At 42.1% G+C, this 11,728-nt stretch overlaps 1 pseudogene; it reads left to right on the forward strand.

The window, feature by feature from the left end:
- Positions 1 to 563: 563 nt before the first annotated feature.
- Positions 564 to 1,948, forward strand: LOC104494640 (annotated as a pseudogene).
- The last annotated feature ends 9,780 nt before the right edge of the window (positions 1,949 to 11,728 follow it).

Here is an 11,728-nt window from a genome sequence, read left to right on the forward strand (position 1 = left end):
TTTGAAACTCTTCTCTTGGGAAATCAAATGCTAAGACTGCATGGATACATCAATACCAGCAAAAGAAAGAGGACTGGGGCATGGGCCTAAGCTTGTTATATTGTAATCAGTTTCTCTGGCACACTTTTGGCTCAGAGCAGCTTTCCTTTCACAGCAGCACTATTAAGAAATTAGCACCACTCTGAGGCCATTCCCAACAGAAGAGCTGGGCACAGCCATCCTGGTTTGGGGGATAGTTTTAGCTGCAGGGATGTGAATCGTGCATGGGGCAAAGGATGATCACCTCCCTTTCCCATTTACCGATGCAGATGTAGCAAATGAATCTGTGTTAAAGAAATATTTACTTTTGGGGCATCAGTTTTTAGAGTAAAGAAAGCTGGGAAACACTGTGGTGAATGGCTGTTAAGCAAACAGCGCAAAATATTCCACTTTTGTCCTACCAGAAGCAGGTTTGCACGTTTGAAAATGCTCACATCTGATATAATAGACATGATTTAGAAGAAAGGTTAGTCCCTGCATGGTTACTAGCAAACAATATTCAGGAGTCTGCTTAAAAGACTACCATGAAATCAGGCCCCGGACGGAAAATGTATCAAAGAAAGCTGATTGATATTGAAGGCTTGCCTCCTCAAATATCAAGAGTAGTCCATCCCCACAAGTCCTGCATGGATGACCAGGGAACTCCTGGCAAAACTCAAACACAAAAATTAAGTAGATATATTAGGTCGAAGCAGGGACGGGTAACCCAGGAGGAATACAGAGACACTCTCTCCGCACTCAGAGATGCAAGTAGGAAAGCCAAAGCTCGTCTGTAAATGATTCTGGCCAGGGATGTCAAAGGCAACAAGAAGGGCTTGTCTAAGCATATAAGTAGCAAAACGACATGGGGAAATGTGGGTCTGCTGATGAATAGGGCAAGGGTCCTAGTGACACAGGACATGGAAAAAGCCGAGATACTGAACAACTTCTATGCTTCAGTCTTTACTAGCAAGATCAGCCATCAGGAATCCCAGAGAGCAGGGGGAAAGGCTGGAACAAGGAATAGGCACCCTTGGTGGAAGAGGATCAGGTTAGAAAATACCTAAACAAACTGGATGAACATCAGTATTCCACAGGCCCTGACGGGACGCACCTACAAGTGCTGAAGGATCCTGGCCCATGTCATTACGAGGCCACTCTTGATTACCTTTGAATAATCATGGCAATTGTGAGAGGTGCCTGAGGAATGAAGGAAAGCAAACATCACTCCTGTCTCCAAGAACAGCAAGCAGGAGGAATCGGGAAATGAGGGATCTATAGGCCAGCCACTTTGATCCCTGGGAAGGTGATGGAGCAGCTAATCCTGGAAACTATTTCCAAACACATTAAGGACAAAAAAAATCATCAGAAGTATTCAGGAGGGATTCACAAAGGGGAAGTCATATTTGACCAACCTGATAACCTTCTATGATAAAATTACTGGCCTGGTAGATGAGAGGAGAGCAGTAGGTATTGTCTGCCTGGACTTCAGTAAGACTTTCATCAGTGTCTCCCATAAGATTCTCATAGAGAAGCTGATGAGGTATGAGCTGGATGAGCAGGTAGTGAGATGGGCTGAAAACTGGGTGAATGGCCAAATCCAGGGGCTGGTGATCAGTGGTACAGGGCCTAGTCAGTCTAGCCATTAACTAGCTGTGTAGCCCAGGAGTCAGTACTGGCTCCGATCCTGTTCAACATCTTCATCTCTGATTTGGATGATGGGGCAGAATGCACTCTCAGCAAGTTTCCTGATGACACAAAACTGGGAAGAATGGCTAATAGGCTAGAGGGTTGTGCTGCCATCCAAATGGACTTCAACAGGCTGGAGAAATAGACTGGCAGAAATCTCATGAAGTTCAACAAGAAGTACAAAATCCTGCATCTCAGGAGGAACAAATCCCCGCCTGAGTACATCTTGGTGGCCACTTAGCTGGGAAGAAGATTTGCATAAAAGGCCCTGGTCGTCCTGGTAGACACCAAGTTGAATAAAAGCCAGCAATGTCTCTTTGACACAAAGAAGACCCTGATCTGTATTACACAAAGTATTGCCAGCAGGTGGAGGGAGGTGATCCTTCCCCTCTACTCAGCACTGGTGAGGCCACACCTGGGAGTACTGTGTCCATCTCTGGGCTCCTCAGTACAAGAGAAACACAGACACGGAGGTGAGAAGAGTCCAGCAAAGGGCCACAAGGATGATTGAGGGACCTCTTGCGTATACTGAGAGAGGTGAGAAAATCCTCAAAAGAGGTGAGAAAGCTGGGACTGGTTAGTCTGGAGGTGAGAAGTCTCAGGGGGATCTTATCAATGAATAGGAATCCTTTAAGGGAGGGTGCAAAGAGGATGGAGACCATTTCTTCTCAGTAACACCCAGTGACAAGACAGGAAGCAACAGGCACAAGCTGAAACACAAAAGCCTCCTCCCAAACATCAGAAAACACTTTTTTACTGTGAGGGTGACTGAGCACTGGCACAAGGTGCCTGCCCAGGAAGGTTGTTCAGTCTCCCTCAATGGAGGTATTCAAAAGCCATCTGGACATGGTTTTGGGCAACTGGCTGTAGGTGATACTGCTTGAGCAGAGAGGTTGAACCCAATGACATCTAGAGGTATTTCTGACCTCAGCCACTCTGTGATTCTGCAATATCTTTTCACATCAAAGGTATGCTCTCTTTGTTAGGGCTGCCATTATTATGGGAGAAAACTGAATTTCCTTTGCTTTTACTCCACCTGCTTTCTCAATAAGGATAAGTTTTGGTTTCTACTGTAACCAGACATTACAATAAAGAAGAATATTCTTCATTTCACACTGCAGTTCATTAACTTATTCAGCATATTCTTGACTCAATATTGAAGTGTAAATCTATGCTCCTCATGGCACAAAAGCAGTGGGCCCATTTCTGAACCCTGTTTGTGCAAGGCAGGGATGCAAAGGAGGTGAAAGACAACACTCAAAACCTGCTGGCTGACTCAGCCTTTTCAAGCAGAATCCATAGGAGTTAATGTACAGTGTCTATTCTCTTTTATTTGTTAGGTTCTAATACAGGCACATCCGTACCACTGACACTAGTGGATCAGGAAGATAGAGTGAGTGGAGGCCCCTGACCCTGGCTCAGTTTGGGCTATTCCAAAACTAAATCTGCTGGAGAGAGGCTAGTCCTCAGCCTGGGTGAACATGAACCAGTTTGTGCCACACAAATCTTGGACTATGGATTGACCTCTGTCTATAGCAAGGTGGCAGGTGGACACAGTCACAAATGGCCCTCTTACCCTCTTGGATGAAAAACAGCATCTTTATTCCGAGTTAAAACACAACAGCCACCAGTTGGACTCAGAGGATACTCTAAATTAAACAGCTGTATCCAAAACTGAACAAAAAAGGCACTTTCAGATGCTCAGTCTTCCATTTCTGCTGTGCCAAGCTTAACATGTCAGCTAAGATGAAGAAAGAGCTTTTCATTACAAAGATACAATTATGGTAAATAAATCCCTGAAAGATGCTTAGGATATGACATTTCAGAGGCTAAATGTGAATACATTCTGGTTTAGAAACACATATTGGTTCCTAAGTGCAGGGCACACTGCCCTGAAGAGCCCGCAATAACCACCTGTAGATGCAGTCAGCAGGATTGTCTCTGTCACTACCCTGATGTACAGCTCAAAAACATCAACAGTCCACACCTCTGAGTCTGCCCTGTCTGGCAGCAAAGGGCTTCGCTGCCTTTTACCGGGCTAGTGATAAACCCAAGCATGCAGCATCATTTGGCCTGAAATTCCAAAATTATAAAAAATCCATTCTACTCTTAAATGAGGAAAATGTCTCCATGTAGCCGATGCAAATGCTAAACCCAAAGTGATCTGTAACTACACAAACTGGGTCTCACCAACTCCCTTCTAGTTATGACTGAGTGGCAACCTCCGTTACAAAGCCAGTCGAGGAAGAAATGAGGAGAAACTTGGTATTCAACTCAGCTAATAAACAAAACCTATCGACAGATTCTTTGTAGGCTCTGTGCTTTGGACAGGCTGTGAACATGTCTCTGCTCTTCTACAGTTAAAGCATTTCAATGTGAGTGAGATAAAACAGGCACCCAGTTTTAGCCTCTGTTGTTCTACCTGAAAAGTCTCTGAAGATTCTCAGAACTCCTGCAGGACAGCACAAATTCTTAATGATATTTGGTTGGGTGTCTCAATTCACTCAAATGTCGCATTGGAAAGTACTTTTTTAAAAATGGGAACAAATGTGTATTTCAGAGCAAGAGAAATATTGTGCCACATTGAGTCTTTGGCAAGCTACCAAAATATAAAAGGTTTACAAAAAATCAATGTGTTTTATGCAGCATAGTATTTGTTTTAGCTATCTTACAAGACACAGTTTTTGTATGTCCATTATCTTTTCACTATAAAACCGTTAGAGAATTTAGCAATATCATACATGTGTGTTTTCTTGTCTGACTATTCGCTTGTGGTTTACTTAAATGTAATCCTTTCCTCGGTCATTAATCACTAGTACTAGGCAAATAGTGCTCCCACTCGCAAATAAAAATCACACATGTTCTCAGAGATGGTAACATGAACTCACTTCAGTTCTGATTCTGTTTACTTCCTCTGATTATTTTAAGGAAAATGTTTCCAGGGGGAAGAGGGAGAACTGTTGAGAAAGGCAGCTGTCGATGAATATCAGAACAAAATCACAGAAATTAAATTATAACAGAATATAGCCAAATATTTGTACTAAAAACCCAGATCAGTGTGCGGTGACACATTGTAACATGCCACATTACTTATAAGATCAGTCAAAACCATTCACATTCTGAATGACAAACACACACAAAGAGTTGCTTATGAAATGGAGAATTATTTCCATAAATTAATTGGGAACAGATTTCCTCAAGCCTATTCAGACACAGCAGCAGCTTGTTCCACAGACAGGTTTTTCTTCCTTCAGTATGAGTAACTGGGAAAGAATTTGACCCTTGACAAGTGATTTTGAATAACAAGTATGTTTTTAAAATATTCCAATCTGCTCATGGGCAAATCCATCAGCAGAACAGCAGGCAAAATTTACCATCTTCATTGCTTTATATTATTTAGCCATCTATTCTAACTGTCTCTTTGAAACCTCACCCTTTAAATGCCCCTGCCTCCTCCCTCTTTAACTTCAGCTATAGAGGTAGCGGGTTTTTGTAAAAACCTCCTGTTGGTAGCATTCATTACATGGTAGTCTGCAAAGTTACGAAGTAGAGAATGCTTGGAATGAAAATAATTCCTACGGAGGAAATGCAATGCTGATAATTATCAACTACACTAATTTTTCACTGTTTGATTATAATTCCCAGCCAGCTACCATAATTTCTCATTCAGAGGCAATTGTGGTACAGGAAAAAGGAATCGGCTTTTTAAGGCTTTGTGAGGCTCCCTCGGTTCCTTTTTATGTCAAGCATATCTACACAAAAAGATACACTAAAAGAATATTGCTCAGATTGCAAAGTCAAGCACTCCAGTGCTAGTAAATGCCAAAATTAAGATTTCCTGAAAACATTAATTCAGTCCCTTATACATATGCATTGTGCTACAGTCTTTAATTACTTGATGACATACTATTTTTTCCACAGAGTTCTTGCCTCATTCCGTACTCATGCTGGATGGTGTTCACTTAACGAGTAAACTATTCAACATTTTCTTTTATCCTCCACATTCAGTGTGTGGCCCCAATGCTTTATTTACAGCACACTATTCAAACCCTGCTATGAAGACAGAATTAATTTTCTCATGGGCTTTTCTATGGCTGTCATCACTATCATACCTTAAATATTCATTAGGCAGGAGGGAGAGAAATGTTGTAGTTTGGTGTTTGGAAGACTCACCTGGGAGACCTGTTCCAATGCAGTCTCTGCTCTGATGAATACCTAAGCAGACTGTAGCAAACAGAACAGCTTCAAGAGAAGACTCTAACCTGCTGGTACCTGCAGACTCCTGGTTATAGCATTCATCAGAGGGGTGAGAAACTTGAACTGAAGACCTTCCCAATAAGTCAGAAACTGGCATCAGATAATAACGATCAGATTGCTAAATATGAGACTGCTGCTTGTTTTTTTCAATTAAAGGCTACTCTGGATAATGCACTTAACTACAGGAGGTGGTTTACCAGTATGTGATGGAGTGAAAAACTGGCTTTCTTCCAGCTGGAGGCAACCCCTCATGATTCACTCAGGCACTTCTTTACCAGACTTTCTGGTTTATTCAGGTTCTTCTTGGGCATTCCGTTCTCTTTGTGCTCTGTACCGGGTCCCAGAATATCTGGCTGCAAGCCAAAACCAGATCCAAGGTCAATGAAGGATCTAAGCACATCCTGGTCCAAAAGGTACCTAAAATAGGCCAATTCTTCTTTAGCTCCACCTTTTCCAGTAGTCAGTGTAGACATTGTTGCACTGCCACATATGGCACAAAGGCTCTGTTCCAAGCAGCTCAGCACTCATCTCTTTCTCCATGGTATATTTAACAAACAAGTGTTTAATGCGTTAAATAGCCTCATACAGTGGACAGAAGCTGGAGGTTGAAACTCACTGCTCTTTTCATAAGGCAAGGAACCAAAATAGGCTCCAGCATCCCAATGCTATCTTCCTCCTTCCCTTAATCATAACCCTGCTGAATCAGTGACAGTTTCTAAAGGAGGAGAACATAACACCACTCCAAAACATTTAGTGTCTCTTGACTAGGGTACCTTCCTGCTAAGCATAGTACAGGGTCATATAAGCAGCTTTTTAGCTGGGAGATATATTAGCAGCTTCTTTGACTGGCTGTAGATGAATGCAGCTGTCTTTGACTATGAAATCTGTTCTCAGATATGATAGCAATAAACATCACTCTTTGCAAAGTGAGAGTCAACCTCCACCCACTTTAATTTAATTTCTTTCTAACTCATATAAAACTTGATTGTGTAATGCTTGCCTCCTTCACAGATTCCTACTTGTTTGAGGGCTTGTTTTCTTAATTTCTGAGGGTTGAAATATTTTAAGTCATTTTCTTCTGCTGCCTAAGATTTCTTATAAACACGTTTTAGTTAGTGGTCTGTTCTTATCTAGCTTTCCATGTCAGTCTATACTTTACATAAAACATGATTGTGGATTTCAATATTTTTTCATGGGATTTTTCCCATTTTCCTTAATATTATCCGTTTTGGAATCTCCACTTCTCTTTTAATCATTAAAATACACATATCATTTTTTATAGAAACACAAGCTTTCCCACATCTAAAACATCCCAATTTAAATTTCAATGAACATGAAACAGACAAAAATAATCTAAAATTTCATCTTTCTGCTGAGGACTTAGTGGAGACATTACAAGAATCTGAAAACCTCTTCTCTAAAATTAGCCATAAACACAAAAGCAATCCCTGACTCATTTCACCTCAGTCTCCCAGGGAGCAATCAGGTGGTAGAAATATCTAATCACCATTAACAGGGGTTAGATTTAAACTGGTGTCCTTAACCCTTCAATGTTTTATCTGAAAATTACCAATTCTTTGAACTGTCCGGATGGTTTAATAGGCTCTTTTATTTGCTCACATCTAATTACTTGTGTCCCATAAATATTTGGTTTCAAGTCATTAGAGCACTTACTGTCTGCTTATGAAGCACAAGTCAATTCAAAATCCCTTGTTGAAGATTACACTCATTAAACAACCTATTGCAGCCTCACCGTGTTTTTCATTCATTGGCCCAGGTTCCCTCAGCAGGCCAAGGACCAGCATCGTTGAAGGGTAAACTCATAGACTATTCAGGAAGCCAAATTATTGTAACTCTGCCACCAAAGGACATCTGAGAATTGCTACTGATTAGCAGCTAGACAATAGCCTAACAAGCCGTATCTCTGCATGTCATCAGAGGGCTCCATAAAACATATGTGGCATTGTAAAAACAGTGCGTAGAGACCAGAAAACAATCAAATATAACACACTAAGATATATAGTTTGAACTGAACACATGGTGCTGATAATGACTGGCATTCAAGTGCACGCTGAGCACAGGGCTAAAGTAATGGACCAATTATACAATAGAGGCATGAGAGAAGACCGCTAGGAGAACACATGACACAATGCATAACAAAGTAATTATTTGTACAGGAACATGAGTCTTCTGATTCTTTGGATGCGTGCTGTGGCATCCACTCTGTGCTGCTTCACCAAAAGCAGACAGTGCTACGCTTCCTAGTTGCCCTGTGGCCTAAATAAAGGAATCTGCATTACCCTTCCAGTGCAAAGTTCAGCTGTGACAGAGTCCTCATGGTGCCTGCAGGAAACGCCGAGTTTGGAGCAGGTCAATGTGGCCGATGGGTAACAGTATTTACTCTAAACAGCCCCAGTTGTCATGGGGTCTCTGAATGTTTGAAGCACAGGAGAGCTAGCTGAAACCAGGACCAAATGGTAGTTCTAATTTATTTTTATTTCTCCGCAACAATGGTCATGATGGAAACCTCAAGATTGTTCTAAGTCAGTCATGCTCATCCTTCCCATGCCCCATTCTTAGTCACTAGAAGAACAGAAAACATTTCATTTAAGCATATCCAGAGTATCTACATGAAAACTGCAAGCAAAAAGTGCCTTGAGTTAGGCAACAACTGCAGCCATCTCATGTGGACCATCACTCTTCCCATAGACTCCTTTAATCACTAAGCAGTCACAGCTATTCCCTGGACATCTACAGAGATCCTCACCACCTCCTCCAGCCCTCCTGCCATCACCACAAAGCAGCCAGGTCTATACTTACCAGCACCGAGGAACAGGAGAGTCTGTGGGATGAGAGGGAAAAGACAAAGACCTTCATGTGCTACATAGGCAGCCACAAAAGAGGTAACTGCAAGTGAGGATTTGTCTCCACTTCTTCTCAGAGACTGGTTGCCTGCTCACACCACCCTCATTTTATCTCTAGTGAGACCCATGCCGTTACTGGGATGGAGATCAAGGAGAGGGTTGACTCCTGGAACACATTCTGGTTGTATTCTCAAACATGATCTGGTGTAACCCTAGGTACCTGAACGCCCCAGGCAAAGAGTTCAGCATAGGATTATTCATTAATGTCAAGGCTACATCTCCTGCCATCCTTAAAATGTCCTAATTCCAGAATATGGACTTGGCAGAATGCTGAGTAGGTGTCCCAGGGGGCAGGATAACTTCATACTGAAGAGTTCAGATGGAAATGAAGCCTTTACAGAAGGTGGAACAGAGGAAGAGGGAAGCAAAAGAGACATTAATTTAATAACCCAACCAGTAGGCAGCTCACCTGCATTCAGAGGGAGATCTGGGCTGTAGCCTGCTCTTGGGACTAATTTCTTCTTCATTTACACCCAGGGTGTGTTTAAACGGTGTTTATCCACTGATTGTGAATTCACAAACATTATCAGAGGCAATTCATCATAATCAACGCCTCAGGTTACACTCCTACTCAGGTGTAAGTAGGACTCCATCATACTGAGGAGAAGTCTGAAAAAATCCTTCTCCACAGTGCTCTAACCACTACATTATTATGTAGAAAACTGACAGAGATAGCACGTTTTGACTATGGAGTTGTTGGGTTTTTTTACCTCCCAAGGTTTTTAGAGCTGCAGAGACTCCAACTCAGTTCACTGCAAAGTGAGCACAGGGTAATTCCCTGAAACCTGTGGCTCGGCTGCACAAGCATGGGAAGGGCAGGAGTTCATCCATCTCTCTTTGCTCAGTGTTTACCCACTCAGTCAGTCCATGGTGGGTTTGGATTCCAGCACAAGGCATTTTGCTTCCCTTAAACCCAGGGAGGACAGGAACAATTACGTGTCCACCTGGGGACTGTGGAGTACAAACTGAGGGCCAGGCACTTTATATCTAATGACATCTGGCCTCTCCTCTTTAAGCTATAGTCTTTCTCCATGTGATACTAAAACATCATCCAGACTGTCTGAGTATGAAAAAGAACTGTGATCAAATATGTCTACTTTTTGAATTATGATTAGTAATGTTACTATTTTTATTTCTTTGCTGCTGTACATCTAGATCTTTCACAAACACCCTTAATTTAGTCTGTCATTTGTCTGAATGTTTCCTTTGCTAATTTAAATGTATCTATGAACTTCTCTATTTCTCATTAATTTTGATAATATCTAAAATATATTGATGCCTTCATTTTCTATCTGGCAGAACTTCTTGATTTTAAGGATTGAAGAGGAACATCTACAGAAGCATTCATTTTAAAATTGCAATATTCATATATATCTTCACATTTATACGTTTTCTCTAACTCTATTCATAGCCATTCTCATCTTCGATAAATTGGCCATTGTAGGAACCCAGCTCAGTGTATTGATTTTCATAAGTTTTGTTAACAAGAACACGGTCTACCTACCATGGTACAGAGCACACCAGTGGCCCCAAACTTCCCTGAGCAGACTGGATTGACCTCAGACCTGCCTTCTTCACTGAGGGCATGTCTGGACTCTTGGACAATCCTCAGACCCTGCTCTGCTGGCCTTGCTGGGACACCATGGTGTGGTGCTCTTGAAGGGGATGACACTGCCCATGTCTGCCTTGCCACCACCCTTCGCCTCCTTCCTTTGCCAAGCAGCCTTGTCTGTGTCCTGGCACCAAGACGTTTATAAAGTCTTTTTACAGTAGCATGTTATTGCCTGTAATATTTAGATTCACTGATCTATTATCTTTTAGTAAAATCTGGCATGGGTCCAAGTGGCAAGAGAGCACCAAAAGCATATGAAGAAATGCTTCATGAAGGAAATGCATCAGTGCACTGGCCTCAAGCATGGTGGGATTTTCACAGCAGATAAAGTGTACTAGGATGCCAGTGACTTTTCTTCAGTGGGACTTCTGATCTCTGTCCTTGCACTGCTCAGACCTGGGGCAACCCCCACAAGTAGGCAGTGTGAGTAATTGATTTCTCAATCAGAGATCAGCCAACAAAGAAAATTTTAAAAAGCCTCACTTCAGACCCTTTGCAATGTCTTTCAGCCCTTCATCTCTAGAATAAGAAAAAATTAAATGAAAAATATTTTTTCAGTGCATATTATTATATTCAACTGATAAAATATTCTACTGAACAGAGAAGAAGAGTGTTTTGGACACCAAAAAATGAACAAACAACCCCTCATCCCTGAAGCGAGGGAGAAAAATTCACAAAACTCACTGATGACATGATTTTCCCTCTCACGTTAGAAGAACAGGGTCCAAGATTTTGCAGACCTAGATTTAAGAGTCTGCTTTTCTTGGTGGTCTTTGAACCCACATCTCCCAGACCCACAGCCTGGGCCAGAATGGGGTTGAGAACACCTTTTGCAACACTGATTGCTCCATGTGTTGTTAGCAGGACACTATCTTAATGTCTGCTTCATAAAGTGGAACATCTCTAGGAAGGAGACTCAACAGCACATGCCTCCCCAAACCCTGCTGGTCAGGGCTATGTAATCAGAGGACGCCCAAGCTCAAGGCCACCTCTTGACTGATTTATCATGGGTAAATGATCCAAGACTCTATGTCTTCACTGAATGACCCTAACACCAAATGTGAGTCTCCTGCACAGTTTTCCTCCAAGCTGCAATAGGAATCATCTTCTGTCCTGAGTTGCAGCACTTGAATGCTCAAGTGATGATACAAAAATGAGACATTACCCACAGCAGATAAGAACTACCTATCCCTGAGTAGCTTAACAGGAGGGACCTTCCTTGGGTGGA

Source organism: Buceros rhinoceros, unplaced genomic scaffold, assembly GCF_000710305.1.
Source record: "Buceros rhinoceros silvestris isolate BGI_N320 unplaced genomic scaffold, ASM71030v1 scaffold5256, whole genome shotgun sequence".
In the NCBI taxonomy this organism is placed as follows: Eukaryota; Metazoa; Chordata; class Aves; order Bucerotiformes; family Bucerotidae; genus Buceros; species Buceros rhinoceros.